The following is a 16,261-nucleotide window of genomic DNA, read 5'->3' on the forward strand; positions in this document are numbered from 1 at the left end:
TGTAGTGGAGTTCTGGTTTCTAGGTGAGAAATAGTCTGGACATGGGCAAGTGTAGATGCAGAGACCAGTTAGGAGACTACAGGAATAGCCGAAGCAAGAATTCACACGAATAACCCATGTAAAAGGTCCATTCCCTGAAAGTTTAAGCTGCCTAGAAGTAAATATATGTGCCATCCTAGAGTTTAGATATTACACTAAAGGATCTCTAGAATGGGAACAATTTGATCATATCTGTGCATGATTTATTGATTAATGAGAGAAAGAGGGCATGGGGTGGGGGAGGGGGGGAGAGAGAGAGAATCCTAAGCAGGCTCCATGCTCAGCATGGAACCCAAGGCAGGGCTGATCCCAAGACCCTGGGACCATGACCTGAGCTGAAATCAAGAGTTGGACATTCAACTGAATGAACCACCCAGGGCTCCAGATCTGTACTTTAGAAGGAAACTCCTACTAATAAGCATACAAAGGAAGACGCAGGGGTCAGTGGAAAGTTGCAGTTTAGATTGCATGTGTCCCCTGACCCAATCTTACATTGTGTGTAACAGTCCAGATAGGAAATAATGAAATCCTGAACTACGGCATTCTTAATAAAATTAAAAAGAAAATGGATTCAATTCATAACAAAAAGGGTAAAATAATAGAACCAAAGAATTAAAGCATGTACTGAATAAATTTTAGAGAACAGAAAAATAGAGAACAGGTGACCTCACTAAAGCCATCTCTCAATCTATCAGTAGTATGATCTTAAAACCTTATGATAAACAGGTTACTCTTCTCACTACTGCTACACAGGTTTCAAAGCAAAGAAGTTCTCAGCCTGGCATTCAAGGAAAACCAGAGTATAATTCTGGCTTATCTTCCCAGCATCACCTACCACCATTTCCCTCTAGGACAATATTATATAAAATACAGGTTGTGAAACATGTTTTTAAGTTATGTATCATTTTAATGTATATTACAAAAACAGAGCTGGCACATTAGGCCTATAATTTCTCCTAGTGGCATTTAATTTCACGTCTAATTAAATTTTGAATTTCTCTAAGTTACCCAAACACACTGTTGAGCCAGATGCCATAGAAAAGTAACTTTCTGGGGCACCTGGGTGGCTCAGTAGGTTAAGTGTCCGACTTCAGCTCAGGTCATGATCTCTCGGTCTGTGAGTTCGAGCCCCACATCAGGCTCTGTGCTGACAGCTCAGAGTCTGGAGCCTGCTTCGGATCCTATGTCTCCCCCTCTTGCCCCACCTCTGCTCGTGCTCGGTCACCCTTTGTCTTTCAAAAATTGAATAAATGAAACAAAAATTAAAAAGAAAAGAAAAGTAACTTTCTATTATTTCATTTAAAGTTCAAAAACACAAAAGAATGACCTAGTTATTAAACTTAGGCTAATGATTACCTTTTGGAGGGCACCTGGGTGGCTCAGTCGGTTAAGCATTCAACTTGGGCTTGGGTCATGATCTCACGGTCCCTGAGTTCGAGCCCCATGTCAGGCTCTGTGCTAACAGCTCAGAACCTGGAGACTACTTCGGATTCTGTGTCTCCCTCTCTCTGCCCCTCCCCTGGTCACACTCTGTCTTCCTCTCTCTCTCAAAAATAAATGATTACCTTTTGGAGGTAGTACTGAAAGGGAAGATGAGGAACACTTCTGGAATACTGGTAATACTTGATTTCTTGATCTGGGTGCTGGTAATACAGTTTGTTCATACTTTCTGAGATTCATAAAACTGTGGAGTTACTGGTGAGCTTTTATGTTTAGATGTTAAAACTAAATAAGAAAGATTACATTAAAAATAATATATTTATCAGGGTACCTGGGTGGCTCAGTTGGTCAAGCATCCAAGTCTCTTGATTTCAACTCAAGTCACGGTCTCACGGTTCATGAGTTCAAGCCCTGTGTCGAGCTCTGCACTGACAGCGTGGGACCTACTTAGGATTCTCTCTCTTCTCCTACCCTGCTCATGCTTTCTCTCTCAAAATAAATAAACTTAAATAATTTTTTTTTATTTAAAATAAAATTTTTTTAAATGTTTATTTTTGACAGAGAGAGAGAGAGAGAGAGAGAGACAGAGCAGGAGTGGGAGAGGGGCAGAGTAGAGGGAGACACAGAATCTGAAGCAGGCTCCAGGCTCCAAGCTGTCAGCACAGAGCCCAACACGGGGCTCGAACTCACGACCGCAAGATCACGACCTGAGCCAAAGTCTGACACTCAACCGACCGAGCCACCAAGGCACCCCTTAAATAATTTTTTTAAATAATGTATTTATCTAGTTAAAATGTTGAGCTGATTTAAAGAAAACTATTAAGAGTAGAAAAAAGTTAGCATGTATGATAAAATTTCTGGGAGTATATGTTAAGATTAAATTTTAAGCAACAGAGACTTGTGCTTCCACTTAAAACAACTTTTTAAAGTGGACAAAACATATGGGGTGACAGCTTTCAAGGCTACAAGGAAAAAAACAAACAGTAACCTGAGGCGGGGGTGGGGGAGAATGAGTTGAGCCCTATGATTGGCCCAGCTTAATACACTGAAACTATTTCCAGAAGATAGTACAGGAAGGGAAGAATCTAGGAGGAGCCCAGCTGACTCCACAATTTGAGAGGCAGAGATAGAGTGTGGGGAAACCAAAGCAGCTGGAATTCACAGGAGAGCCTATTAGAGAAAAAAACAGCTGCAAAGAAAGAAAATTTTGGAGAACTGCAGGTCTTCCTCAAAAAGTCAGTTGAGTACTGGGTGCACATTTGTGAGTAAACCACTCCCTGCAGGGGAAAGAACAACCTGAGAGGATTAGAGACAATAGTGCCCTAGGCTACATAAAGCCAGAACAGGGCTTGTTGTTCCCACCTGCCAGACTGGAAAACCTCAAGTTTCATGAGGTACTGGATAGAGTACTCAGAAGGGTCTTGCTTCAGTAGTGGGGATTAATGAACTACAGACTAAATTCTGCTCTGGTAACATCTAGCCTATCTTTAAAACATGACCCAAAAGGAGAGATGTGTTTCCGGAAAATGTAAGTAATATGTCAGAACAAGGCTCAAAAATATTTTATAAGAATACAAAAATAGCTTCCAAAATGGTGAAATTTATCATTACCAAGGCATGCGAACAAGGACCAAAATTAGGACTCATAATGATAAAAAATTAACTGAAACTGACCAATATTTTTGTCAACCAACTGGTACATAACCCCGTTTTATGTGTGTTTAAAGATACCTTGTTCAACATATACGTTGATTTAGTAACAATGAATTAATGGTCAACAGCACTGTAACTCTTGCCTGAACAAAACTTATCTAACACACATATTATCACAGCCTTCTTATATTCAGGGAACACTACACTGTATTTCAGGACTACGCTTAGGGGCTGTTTGAAACAATGAAATCACCAATAGAAGGCACAAAAATGAAGTAAATCTGACACTAAATAAGCTGCAAAAATAACACTTATTTAGAATATAAGAGTTGAAATAAGAAGGTAGAGTGTGGCCTTAAGATGATTATATTGTTTTTCTTTTTTTAGTTTGTTATTTTAGTAATTTTTATTAATTTTTTTAAAGGTAAAACAACCTTTCATTCCACAAGATGAATGTAAACCCTAAAACTATAAACGTTCTGGAAAAAAACTTCTGTGAGTTTAGGTAGGTAAAGCTTTCTTAACTATAATACCAAAACATAATCTATTCTTAAAAACTGATAAATTGGACTTCAATCTAATTCAATTAAAAATCTCTGCTCTTCAAAAGACACTGATGAGAAAATTAAAAGACAAGTCACAGATGGAAGAAAATAATTGCAAAGCATATATCTGATAAAAGACTTGCATCCAGAAATAATTTTTAAAACTCTCAAACCTCAATAATAAGGAAAAAATCCAATTTAAAAAATGTACAAACGACTTAGAAACTGTATGAAAGCAGACATACTGATGATAGATAAGAACAAAAAAAGTTGCTGAAGACTTTTATAGTCATTAGAGAAACGCAAATTAAAACTATGAGATAACCACCGCATACCTATTACAAAGGCAGAAATGAAAGTATGATTAAAGATACTGGGAAGAGGAGAGAGCAACTGGAATCCTCATTCACTGCTGGTGGGAATGTAGGACAGTGCAATCACAGTTCGTTGGTTTTTTAAAAAGTTAAACATACACCTGCCATAATACTCAGCTATTCCACTCACAGGTACTAATCCAAGAGAAATTAAAGCCTATGTCCATACAAAGACTTACACATAATATTCATGGCATCTTTATTTATAATAGCCCCAAACTAGAAGCAACACAAATTTCTATCAGTAGATGAACAGATGAACAAACTACATCACAAATTGTGGTAGAACAACTGGATATCCACTTGCATAAAATCAAACGCTGTTAATTGACAGATAAGGTCAATAAATTCTTGTTATGACAAATAATCCAGTGAAGAAATGGGCAAAATACATGAATAGATGCTTCTCCAAAGAAGACATCCAGATGGTAACAGACACATGAAAAAATGCTCAACATCATTCATCATCAGGGAAATACAAGTCAAAACCACAAAGAGATACCACCTCACACCTGTCAGAATGGCTAACATTAACAACTCAGGCAACAACAGATGTTGGCAAGGATGCGGACGGAGAAAGAGGATCTCTTTTGCACTGCTAGTGGGAATGCAAAGTGGTGCAGCCACTCTGGAAAACAGTATGGAGGTTCCTCAAAAAAATTAAAAATAGAACTATCCTACAACCCAGCAATTGCACTACTAGGTATTTATCCAAGGGATACAGGTGTGCTGTTTCGAAGGGACACATGCACCCCAATGTTTATAGCAGCACTATCAACAATAGCCAAAGTATGGAAAGAGCCCAAATATCCATCAATGGATGAATGGATAAAGAAGATGTGGGGCGCCTGGGTGGCTCAGTCGGTTAAGCGGCCGACTTCGGCTCAGGTCACGATCTTGCGGTACGTGAGTTCGAGCCCCGCGTCGGGCTCTGGGCTGATGGCTCAGAGCCTGGAGCCTGCTTCCGATTCTGTGTCTCCCTCTCTCTCTGCCCCTCCCCCGTTCATGCTCTGTCTCTCTCTGTCTCAAAAATAATAAAATAAACATTAAAAAAAAAATTAAAAAAAAAAAAAAGAAGATGTGGTGTGTGTGTGTGTGTGTGTGTGTATCTTGCCATTTGCAACTACGTGGATGGAACTACAGGGTGGTATGCTAAGTGAAATTAGTGTCAGAACAAGAAAAATATCATATAACTTCACTCATATGAGGACTTTAAGACACAGAACAGATAAACACAAGGGAAGGGAAGCAAAAATAATACAAAAAACAGGGAGGAAGACAAAACACAAGAGACTCTTAAATATGGAGAACAAACAGAAGGTTTCGAGAGGGGTTGTGGGAGGGGGGATGGGCTAAATGGGTAAGGGGCATTAAGGAATCTACCCCTGAAACCATTGTTGCAATATATGCTAACTTGGATGTAAACTAAAAAAATAAAATAAAATAAAATAAAATAAAATAAAATAAAATAAAAGTAAAGTAAAGTAAAGTAAAGTAAAAAATAAAATAAAATAAAATAAAATAAAATAAAATAAAATAAAATAAAATAAAATATAAATTCTTGTTATGAACATAGCTTTTGGAAGAACCAGTACTTTTCAGCACAATTTGCATAGTTTTTTTTTTTTTCCTTTTAAAGGTAATATCATGAGTGCTATGTGGCTTTCTATGTAGTATACTATTCTGCTACCCTGTATCAGAATCAAAAAGGGATGAAAAAAACTTCTGCCCATAATGTAGTATACAATAATGAGTTTTTACTTCCCCCTTGTAATTGTATATAATTTCCTTCCAGGAAGGATACTCACAACAGCCTGCAGAAAGCAACATGGTATACTAGGAAGAATATGGGTTTTGATTCAGATCCAATGTGTTAACACAGTAACGTTAAGCAACCTATTTTTGTATATTTCTTACATTATTTTAGTCACAATACAGGTGCATAAAATGGACATGATGCCACCATTTATGGTTGTTAGGGAAATATTAAGTGAGACAATATATGAAAGCTCTTGGCCAAATAAAATAGATACTCAATAAACACTGGTTCCATGCCATCCCTACCATTACCACCTTCAATCCATAGACTCACAATGTGGCTCCATTTCTAGATATATTTAAAATATGATTTTAATTAATTTGGACCAATTATATAATGTATGTATATGTGTGTGTGTGTGTGTGTGTGTATACACACACACACAAATATATACGTATATGTATATATTTTTGGTGGCATTCAAAAGTTATGAGACTGAAAGAAAAATTGTTTAGAATCCATACTGTATTGTATACTGCACACTATAATGACGTAATAGTCTGTATAAAATATTACAACAGTCTAAGATATTTTTAAACATTTACATTAAAACACTTTCTTAATTTCACTCCTGTTTACAGCAGCATTATTTACAAACAGCCAAGATGCGGAAGCAACCCAAGTGTCCACTGATAGATGAATGGATACAAAGATGTGGTATACATACACGATGGAATATTATTCAGCCATGAAAAGAATGAAATTTTGCCATTTGCAACAACATGGATTGACCTAGAGGGTATTAGGCTAAGTGAAATAAGTCAGAAAAACAAATGTCATATGATTTCACTTACATGTAGAATCTAAAAACAAAACAAAATTTAAAAAACCAACCAACCAACCAACAACAGAACATTAATATAGAGAAAAAATTGGTGGTTGCCAGAGGAGGAGAAAATGGGATAGGCAAAATGAGTGAAGGGGAGTGGGAGACAGAGGCTTCCTGTTATGGAATGAATAAATCATAAGAATGAAGGCACATCATAGAGAATGTAGTCAATGGTATGTAACAGTGTTATATGGTGATAGATGGTAGTTATACTTGTGGTGAACATAACATAATATGTAGAGGTGGTGAATCACTATGTTGTTCACCTGAAACTAATGTTAATGTGTGTCAACTATACTTCAATGACAAAAGAAATTTTTAAACACTTCTAATTTGCAGGTCAGATAGGATGGACAAAATGATGCTACATAGTGATCTAAGTACAGATAAACATGTGTGTCATACCCTGAAATATTCTGACATATCAAAAGGTTAAAATACTAATTACTAAACTTTAAATGTCAATAGGCTTCCTATTATTTCTGTAAAATGTGATGAGATCCTTATAAAGTGACATTTAATGTAAGCTGTGTTCTACTTTATGTACAAAAATAATGAAAAAGGTAAGACTAGCAAAGTCAAGGACTTTAATAGTAAGTATAAGTACAGTTATCTCTATGCTTAAATGTTTTACACTAAGCACTTATTTGGTCCTGTGTTGATCAAGAGAAAACACTTTTCTTTCCCTCTATAATGCTATCAACTCTAAAGATATAAATAATGTGCATATTTAAAACAGATTGCCTTTTGAATATTCTAAGGTTAAGTTTGGAAGTGTCATAAAACACACACACACACACACACACACACACACACACAGAAAATCTGATTACACATTTTGTAAATGCTAAGTTTTTCTAAAATTAATTTTTAAACATTAGGTTATATGTGAAATTTGATTATGAAAAACCTGATTCTTTCTAGAATTCAGTACTTTTAAAGGATCAATATGCAACTCTCAAACATTTTTAGTAAAGAAAACTTAATTGTAAACACTGAGCTTTTCCAAGGTAGATGACTATTACAAAGTTCACTAGAAAATCAATATAGCATTTTAGTTGGAATTTGCTCATTAAACACCCACAGCTCTAATGCAAATTATGATGGAATGAATAAAGCAAATACGCATGCTTCTTTCTTTTTATTAAATGTAAAATCTACTGTTAATTGCATCTCGTATGTCATACAAACTTTTCTCCTTAACTATTAAATAGAAGCTTTAACAAAAGTCATTAGAGATTCTCTTTCTTTGACTTGAATAAATTTCAATATTTGTTCAGTAAAGGTTCACAGCAGTTAAATTACATTAACAAATATTATTAGCTACTATGTAAGCCAACCAAGTAAAATACTTATATTGTAGGTAAAACAAATCATTGGGTGTTTACAATAATATTTGGATATCTCCATTTTTAAACATGGTTATCAAATATCCTATAATTCTTAGACAAATTCAAGAAAGATTCAGAGAGGATCACCCCCCCCTCAACACCAAATACTCAAATTTGTTTAGTAAGCTAATTGTTTTCTAATATGGGCAAGAGTAAATATGAAGAAGCTGAACCATACTAAGTATGAGTTTATTGAGTCAAGACAGAGTACATATTTTCTTAGTAGAACCCAAGTCTATTGACAAACCCATATTCTACACATCTCATACTACTTTTAAAACACAATAGAAGTGAGACAGTATGTTGGAAAACATGCTAGTTTAAACACTGGATCATGATTCTCTAAATAACATAATTTGGAGAATAGACATTTACCAAGAAAAAGAATCCATTTGTTAATATCCTCAAGGTAGTTATATAAATAGAAAAGGCTGAACTAAAGAGAGGGAAAAAGAAATCATCAGGACTTGAAACATGTAAAATAATCAATGATTGCAATTCATGTTCCAAAATTCTAAGCAATAAATATAGATAACAGTTTTATAAAAGACAGGTCTTTATTATATTTAAAAGAATTTCAGATTGTCTGCATATCTACTGTTATTGCTTTACTTGTTAAGTGGATTCCTTATAAATATGATAGTGTTTTATGAAGCCACCACATTGTAGAACCATAAACATTACTATGTCTTTTAATCTCCTTAAAAGTTGTGATTTCTCTCTCTTTGTATAAATTGGTTATTGGAAATTTAAATGTAGATGGTAAACCCCTATACCAATAGAAAATTAACCAACCTATTCCAAGTAGTTTGATCATCTAGTCTTCCTTTTACAGGTCAGACTATTAAGTTTTTCCAGAACTATATATGAATGTTTAACATTTTATATGATTATTTCATAAATATAATTAAAATACAGGTTCATTGTAAAAATACAGACAGAAATATTTTCCATAGTCTTATAACTTTTTGTGTGTGTATACTCAAACAGAATATGTTCCTATATTCTTAAGTATTCTTTAAAAATATGAAATAGTACATGGGATTTTATCATTTGGAGATGCTGTATTTGACAGAACTAAGATGTTCCTAGTATTAGATTTTACAGTGTTCCCAATTATTCACCATATAAATAGTACTGTAATGAACATCTTTGTACATAAATCTCTATGTATACACATAGCTAATTACTGAGCAAAATTCCTAGAAGTATGGTTACTACATTAAAAATCAGCTTCTTAAGCTCTTAATGTTTTAAAATTTTCTTCTGTAAAGTTGCTAATACATTTATACTTATCAACAGTATAGCAACTGCTAAAGATTAATTTTAAAATCACACAAATAGTGAGTTTTAGTAGCAAAACTATAAAATAAGGATTTTTTTTGGAAAACTCTGAATTATTATACACATGTATTTAGTACAGAAAACTCAGAGTATACAAGAACACTTTCTAAGAATATGCTATTTACATTAAAACATTGAATACAGAACTAAAATTGTTAATGTGAAAGAGATAAGCTTATCCCAGAAGTATTAAAACCAGTATCAATTATTTTATGCACTTTTAAAGTACAATTTTAAGAGGTACTTAACTTACTTTCTGCATAGAATGTCTACTTTAAATTTTAATAAATGCCAATATGAAAATTCTATAAAATATAACTGCTATCTAAAGTTTTTCCAAGATCATTTGCTCTTCAAAATTAATTAAACATATGGAAAAAGTCTTAAGAATCATTTTCCGAAAATTTTTATTTGTTTTATTTTTTAAAAATTTTATTTATTTTTGAGAGAGACAGAGACAGAGACAGAGACAATGTGAGTGGGGGAGGGACAAGGAGAGATGGAGACACAGAATCTGAAGCAGGCTCCAGGCTCTGAGCTGTGAGCACAGAGTCTGATGCAGGGCTCGAACTCATGAACCATAAGATCATGACCTGAGCAAAGTTGGATGCTTAGCCAACTGAGCCCCCCAGGTGTCCCTGTTATTGTTGTTTTAAATAACTAATTATGACATGTCCTCAAATACTTGACACCATGCTAAATTTCATAGTGCAGCACACTTAATTAAATATTTCAATTGTTGATTATTATTATGCATAACAGTTTCTCTGTTTACTCAATATTTATTTTGTTGGTTTGTTTGTTTTTTCCAGAAAAACTGAAACTTTCCTAGGGAGAGAGCTTACAAAATTGGCCACACTCCACCCTCAAACATTATTTTACTTGGCACTCATAATTAATCCTGATTCACACTCACAGGATTCTGCAGCCAAAGACAATAATATAATCAACATTCTACCTATCGATATTTCTAACTGCTATATTTCACAGAGATGGGCCTTTTTGTTTTTATCTGAAACTTGAAATCCTTTTTCCTTTCAAATTAAAAGATCATATAGATATAAACATATAATGTTGTATTGTAATACTGTGAATGCATTTCAGTGTTAGATTAAAGGCTATCACATTTTAGTAATGACCCTGTCTATACAGAATAGTATTCTAACATGTATTACTTTTTAAAAGTAAATATATTATTTTCTATTCTTCTGATATATAGAACTCACTCTTGTTCTTAATCATTAGATGGTCAATATCATCTGAGATATGGTATACAGTATTAAATACTCTTTTGAAGAGAACAATGTAAATATTTTCTATTACACAACAATTCGTATTTTTTCATGTTTATTAGTTGTGGTGTCTTAATGTATTTGCTGTAATGGTAGTTACAGATCTATACTTTGAACATTTACATGTTAACCTGAATAGAAGACTTAAGTTGTAAGTTTCAGGGATTCTATGTTCTGAACTTTAGGCAATCACAATTAAAGTCCTCTCCTTCCTACCAAAAACAAATGAAAATTCCGTGTTATAAGAGCTTGACAATATATGTATCTTTTTTATTTATAAAATATCAGTCTAAATTTGGGTGCAGAGAAAAGAATCTATGTGTAAAGCAAAAAAGCAGATTAAATGCTTGCAGATTCAGTACAGCAAGCTAAGTAATGAATTATATGTAAAATGTAACTAAGATGGATGGATGGATGGATGGAGGGATGGATGGATGGATAGATTTATAAACACAAGACTTAGGAACTAAGGAGTTCTTTTGGCTAAAACCCAATATTGGCCTTATTTCAGTTTAATTGGAAGAGGATCTCAAATTCATCTTCTCCATGAGATATCAGGAACCTGGATTTCTCTTTGTACCAAAGGTTAATAAGAAATGTGTCTGCAAAAGTCAAACAGCATTAAATACCAAAAACTGATTATTATTCTACAGGAGTTGTTCTGTCATTCATAATCTCTCCATGCTCCAACCTTCCACAGCTAATCTTTAATGGATGACATGCAAGAAAGAAAAATAACTAACATATAAAGCAGAGACTCTCAAGTGAGCGTTTAAGAAATTAAAAGAAATAAGGCTTTTAAAGAAATGTATTTTAAACAAAACAATGTAGAAAATGAAATATTTTTATGTGTAAAATTTAAACATTATCTGTATACTGCAAGCATAATACAGGAATAAAAATGAAGAGATATTACACTCTACATAATGCCCACTGAGGCTATTTGGGAAAACAGGTTTAATTGAACAAGTTATTTTTTTAAATGTAACTACATCATGGACCTAAGAGTATATTAATGTTTGCAACAGGCCATATAATATTACATCTCACTGTCAAACTCAATTTAGGTAAAACAAATTTTGAAGTGTTTGTGGTTTCATCATTTTATTTAGTTGAGAAGAAATACTTAACTAAAAAATAGAGAGTCAATGTTTCTGCTACGCTTCTCTAAAATATCCCCTACTATTTAAAGGTCATATATGTCAATAATGTTCAAATAATCTTATCCACATGTACAATTTAATGAGTTAAAACACAGTAAGAAGTCTTAAATAGCTCCTATGAGATAAATTTTTTTGCAGTGGTAACACATATGGAATGAGCTAGTCATTTCAGCTTTTGCAAAATTAAGACCTACTTACTATGTATTTTTCCTTTATTTTCTTTAATGAAAAGATTTAAAAAATATTTTCTTATTTCCAAGCTACCTAAATACAGTTAAATCTTAAAATCAAAGGAAAATTGAAAACTGTGGGATAAATGAACTAATAAAAACCCTCATAAATTATTTTTAAAAAAGAAATGAATATCAATCCCTTGTGAAACAAAAGCATATATAAATACTTACGGGATAGTTTACTTATATTACAAGTACACTTTGAATATACCCTCTATTAAATCAAGGAATCTTGAGAAAGCAAGATGATAACGTCCTCATCTTATCTACTGAGTGCTTTTTATGGGTTAAGCACTTCATACACATTATCTCACTTAAATATCACGGCAACCTATAAAATAAGTTTTAATCAAAGCTTAGTGAGTCTGTCACTTATACATGTTAAGTGGCAAAAAGATTAGAATAAAGGTCTGATTCCAAACTCTGAACATTTAACCCCTACTATAGTGTATTATGAGTGAAAAGTGAATACAGTCAAAAAGAAATGTTTGAAATCCCAAATCTGTCTTCTTCGCTGGTGTATATATTCAGTGCCTAAAACAATCCTAGCACACAATGGCCCTTCAATAAATACTTCTTGGTTAAATTTTAAAAGAGTTAGCTTAGCTCCTATAAAGTGCCAAATAAAAACAGTATTGGTGGTGATGTCAAAAAAGAAGGGGAAGACAAGAGAGTCAACCATTTGAGATTTTATCACAATAGAGGACACAACGGGGTTTCAAAATTGCATGAAATCACGTCAGTTTGAATGACAGTATTTGTAGTATATAAAAACCAACAGGGAAGTAAAGGAAATAAGCTTGATATTATTTTAACAGTCTACATAAAGGTTTATTATTGGTACACATTAGGTTAAAGCCCATATCTTTTGTATCCCAATTCTTTTATTTTGGATTCACATTTAAGTAAGATGTATTTTTAATTAAAACCTAAACAGAACAAAAGTCTCTTTATGACTTCTGATATTATCAAAGATTTAAGAATTGTATAGAGATAAAATAATAAATATTACTATTAGCTACAACTTACTGAGTACCAGTTATATATTAGGTGCTTTTGTACATTATCTATAATCCCTAAAATAATCTGGTAAATTAGTTAATATTCACATTTTACACGGCAGAAAGTAAACCTGGAGAAGCTCATAAATAACTTGCCCAAAGGCACACAGTTGGTGTTAATAAGTATCAAAGCTCTGATCTGCACCTGGGTCAGTCTGATTCTACGGCTTTTGGTCTTCCCATTATTTCAATGTGCCTCACAGAGAACTGGGCACCTTTGTTTCATGTGGTTTTTTGACTGTACCAGACTCTCATTCTTATATTTAATCAGGTAGGAAGACAAAATAGACTAATACATATGTAAGTTATACAACACACAAAGACACGCAAATAAATAAGGAGAAAATCTGAAACAAAAATGGCTTAGGTAAAATGGCAAATTTGACCACAGCCGTCATATAAATTTCATAAAACTGGTTCACGTGGTCGTTATGTACCAAACATATCACAGGAATTATTTGAAGATCAGAAAGTAACTATTAAAAAAAATCACTTCCTTAGTGATCAGTAATACTAATATCTAATCATATGAGTACAAATACTAAATCTAATTCACGATCATTGTATAAAACTTGAAAAGGCAGAAAACCATTAATTGAAACATTAATATATCCATTAATAATACAAATAAATTTGCCTCGTTTCATATAATGTACATGTACACATATATTTAACAAAATTATATTATAAATGCAGTTTCCCCCCTACTTTTCACTTAACATTAAATCATGAAGATTTTCTCATATCACCAAATATTTAGCAACGGTTTTCAGTTATCATATAATGTCTCACAGCATACGCATACCTTAACCATTCTCTTATTGTCTGATTGATGTTAGTTCTCTGGCAGTTATAACTAACACTAGTATGGATATCCTTAATATAAATCTTTATGTCATACACTATAAGGAAATGGCTATTTCCTTAGAGTACTTCATATTTTAACTAACATTTGAAAAATCTATAAACATATATTTTTATATCTTATTTGCAATTTTCAATGTTTACTTGAGATGTTTTTGCATGTATTTCTTTTAATGTGGAATATCTTGATTTTTTTTTTAAACAATTATACTTTGCTTAAGTACACTATAATACATAAATGTGTCATAGTTATAATATACTTTACCAAATACACTTTTTATTTTGAATATAAAAATGAGCCATGACAGAAACAAACATCAATACTGGTGTGGACTTTTTTTGCTGTTGTTATGTGGATTATTTGTCCTTTCACATGACACTAAAGAACACATTTATCACATGTAATCATATTCCTATAATGTTCCTCTTTATCTATTAAGGTACTGACACAGTTTTTGTTATTGTGTTTTGCTTTTTGACTGCACCTGATACCAGTTGGGTAGAAAATAAGCTACTAAAGACCATACGTATGAGAAAATATGAAAAAAATAATAAGTCTATCAAGAGTTAATGAATTTCTTATACTTTCAAGCCAATGGATTTCTTAAGCAATTCAGTGTTTTTTTTTAATTTTGACATATCACAATGATGACTCTCTCTAATGTCATAAGTAAAATATCTTTAATCTTTTTTAATAAGAGAACTGAAACATTAAAAAGATACACACTGAAAATTTATACTTTAAAAAAATTTCAGAGGATTTTCATTTTGTGTCATTTTTATAACTAAGTGGTTGGATGTATCTCTTTTAACTAGATTGCACTGCTATTTTCATCAATTTAGGAGGCTGTAAAAATACTAAACATCTCAAATATTTAACATTTACTAAAATAATATTGTATAATTAATGAGAAATATTTGAATAACAAGAATCATAAAGCAATCAAATTCTTTCCATTGTATGCATGCATGATTTGTACTATTTAGTCAAAGGGAAGCCTTAAGTATATACAAATAAGTAAATATTTGAAGTATATGATTAGCTATATCATACAAAAGTTTTAAGAGTAGATAATATTGCTTAATGAGATTTCGCCTCCAAGATATAAGTGATCAATGCAAACATATTAATTTATGCTTTTCAGTAAATCAAAATGCCCTAAATCTTATCAAATTACTCCTGCAAGACACATGCAAAGTTATACAACACCTTTAAACAAATGTACTTATAATATCTTCCTAGTAATTAGCATATATATGATTATAAAAAGCTAATAAACTTCCAAATTGTTCCAAATTATTTGAATTATTCATTATTAACATATGGTTATTTTTCCTTAAAATATATTAGTCCCACATTTCTCTATTAAAAAAGAAAAAACATTCATGGTAGTTTAACAGTACAGAAAAACAACCATCTATTATTTTAGTTGGAGTATTTATTTATGGTAATTTTGGTTATATATTCATAGTGATGTTCAGTTCTATTTTGTATAATAACATTTTAAAGACAGGATATACCTGTGAATGTCTCTGACCTAAAAAACCAGAATTCTCTCATATATGCAACCAGGTTAACATAGCCTCAAACTAATCACAAAATAATTTCTTAAAATCATTCTAATTGATATAAAAATGTTAAATAAGTAATCTCTAAAATGCCTCTGCAGGTTAATTTCTATTATACTATGAAATTTCTCTCCTTAACATAAAACAGTGTGAGCAGAAGAGTCACAAACTATTGAGAATCATCTGAACTTATCTGTAACATATCACAAATATATTTAAAAATTTTTTCCTTACAAAGACCTGTGAGTAAAGATAGACTCCAAAACATATTTAAGGCAGTCATTTATAATCTTAAACTCTGGCAACCTTTCATTTTAATCTTCTCAGTGAAAACATTATCTCCATCATCATCCACATGACCAGATGAAAATTTATTAATTGCACAAAACAGATTTTTGAATCAAATGTAGGTTTCCATTGGCAATGAATATATGACTATCCTCACACAAAAGAGAAGTATTTCCTCTCAAGGAGCTAAAACAATAAGTGGTATTTGAACTGCTGGTTGAAAGGTAGAGGCACTGGTAATCATTATTTCCCCTTGTTTGTTCAGGCCCTTCCAACAAAACAAACAACCTTTTTGTGATTGGATTGACATGGTGTTAACAATGCATTTAATGCCCAAATCAGTATGAATACAGGTAA

The 16,261-nt window shown here is 32.6% G+C and overlaps 1 protein-coding gene across 4 annotated transcripts in view; it reads right to left on the reverse strand.

The window, feature by feature from the left end:
* Positions 1–16,261, reverse strand: part of MIPOL1 (mirror-image polydactyly 1) — a 304,816-nt gene that overhangs the window by 217,275 nt on the left and 71,280 nt on the right. The window lies entirely within an intron of this gene.

This window comes from Panthera uncia (genome assembly GCF_023721935.1).
Source record: "Panthera uncia isolate 11264 chromosome B3 unlocalized genomic scaffold, Puncia_PCG_1.0 HiC_scaffold_1, whole genome shotgun sequence".
NCBI lineage: Eukaryota > Metazoa > Chordata > Mammalia > Carnivora > Felidae > Panthera > Panthera uncia.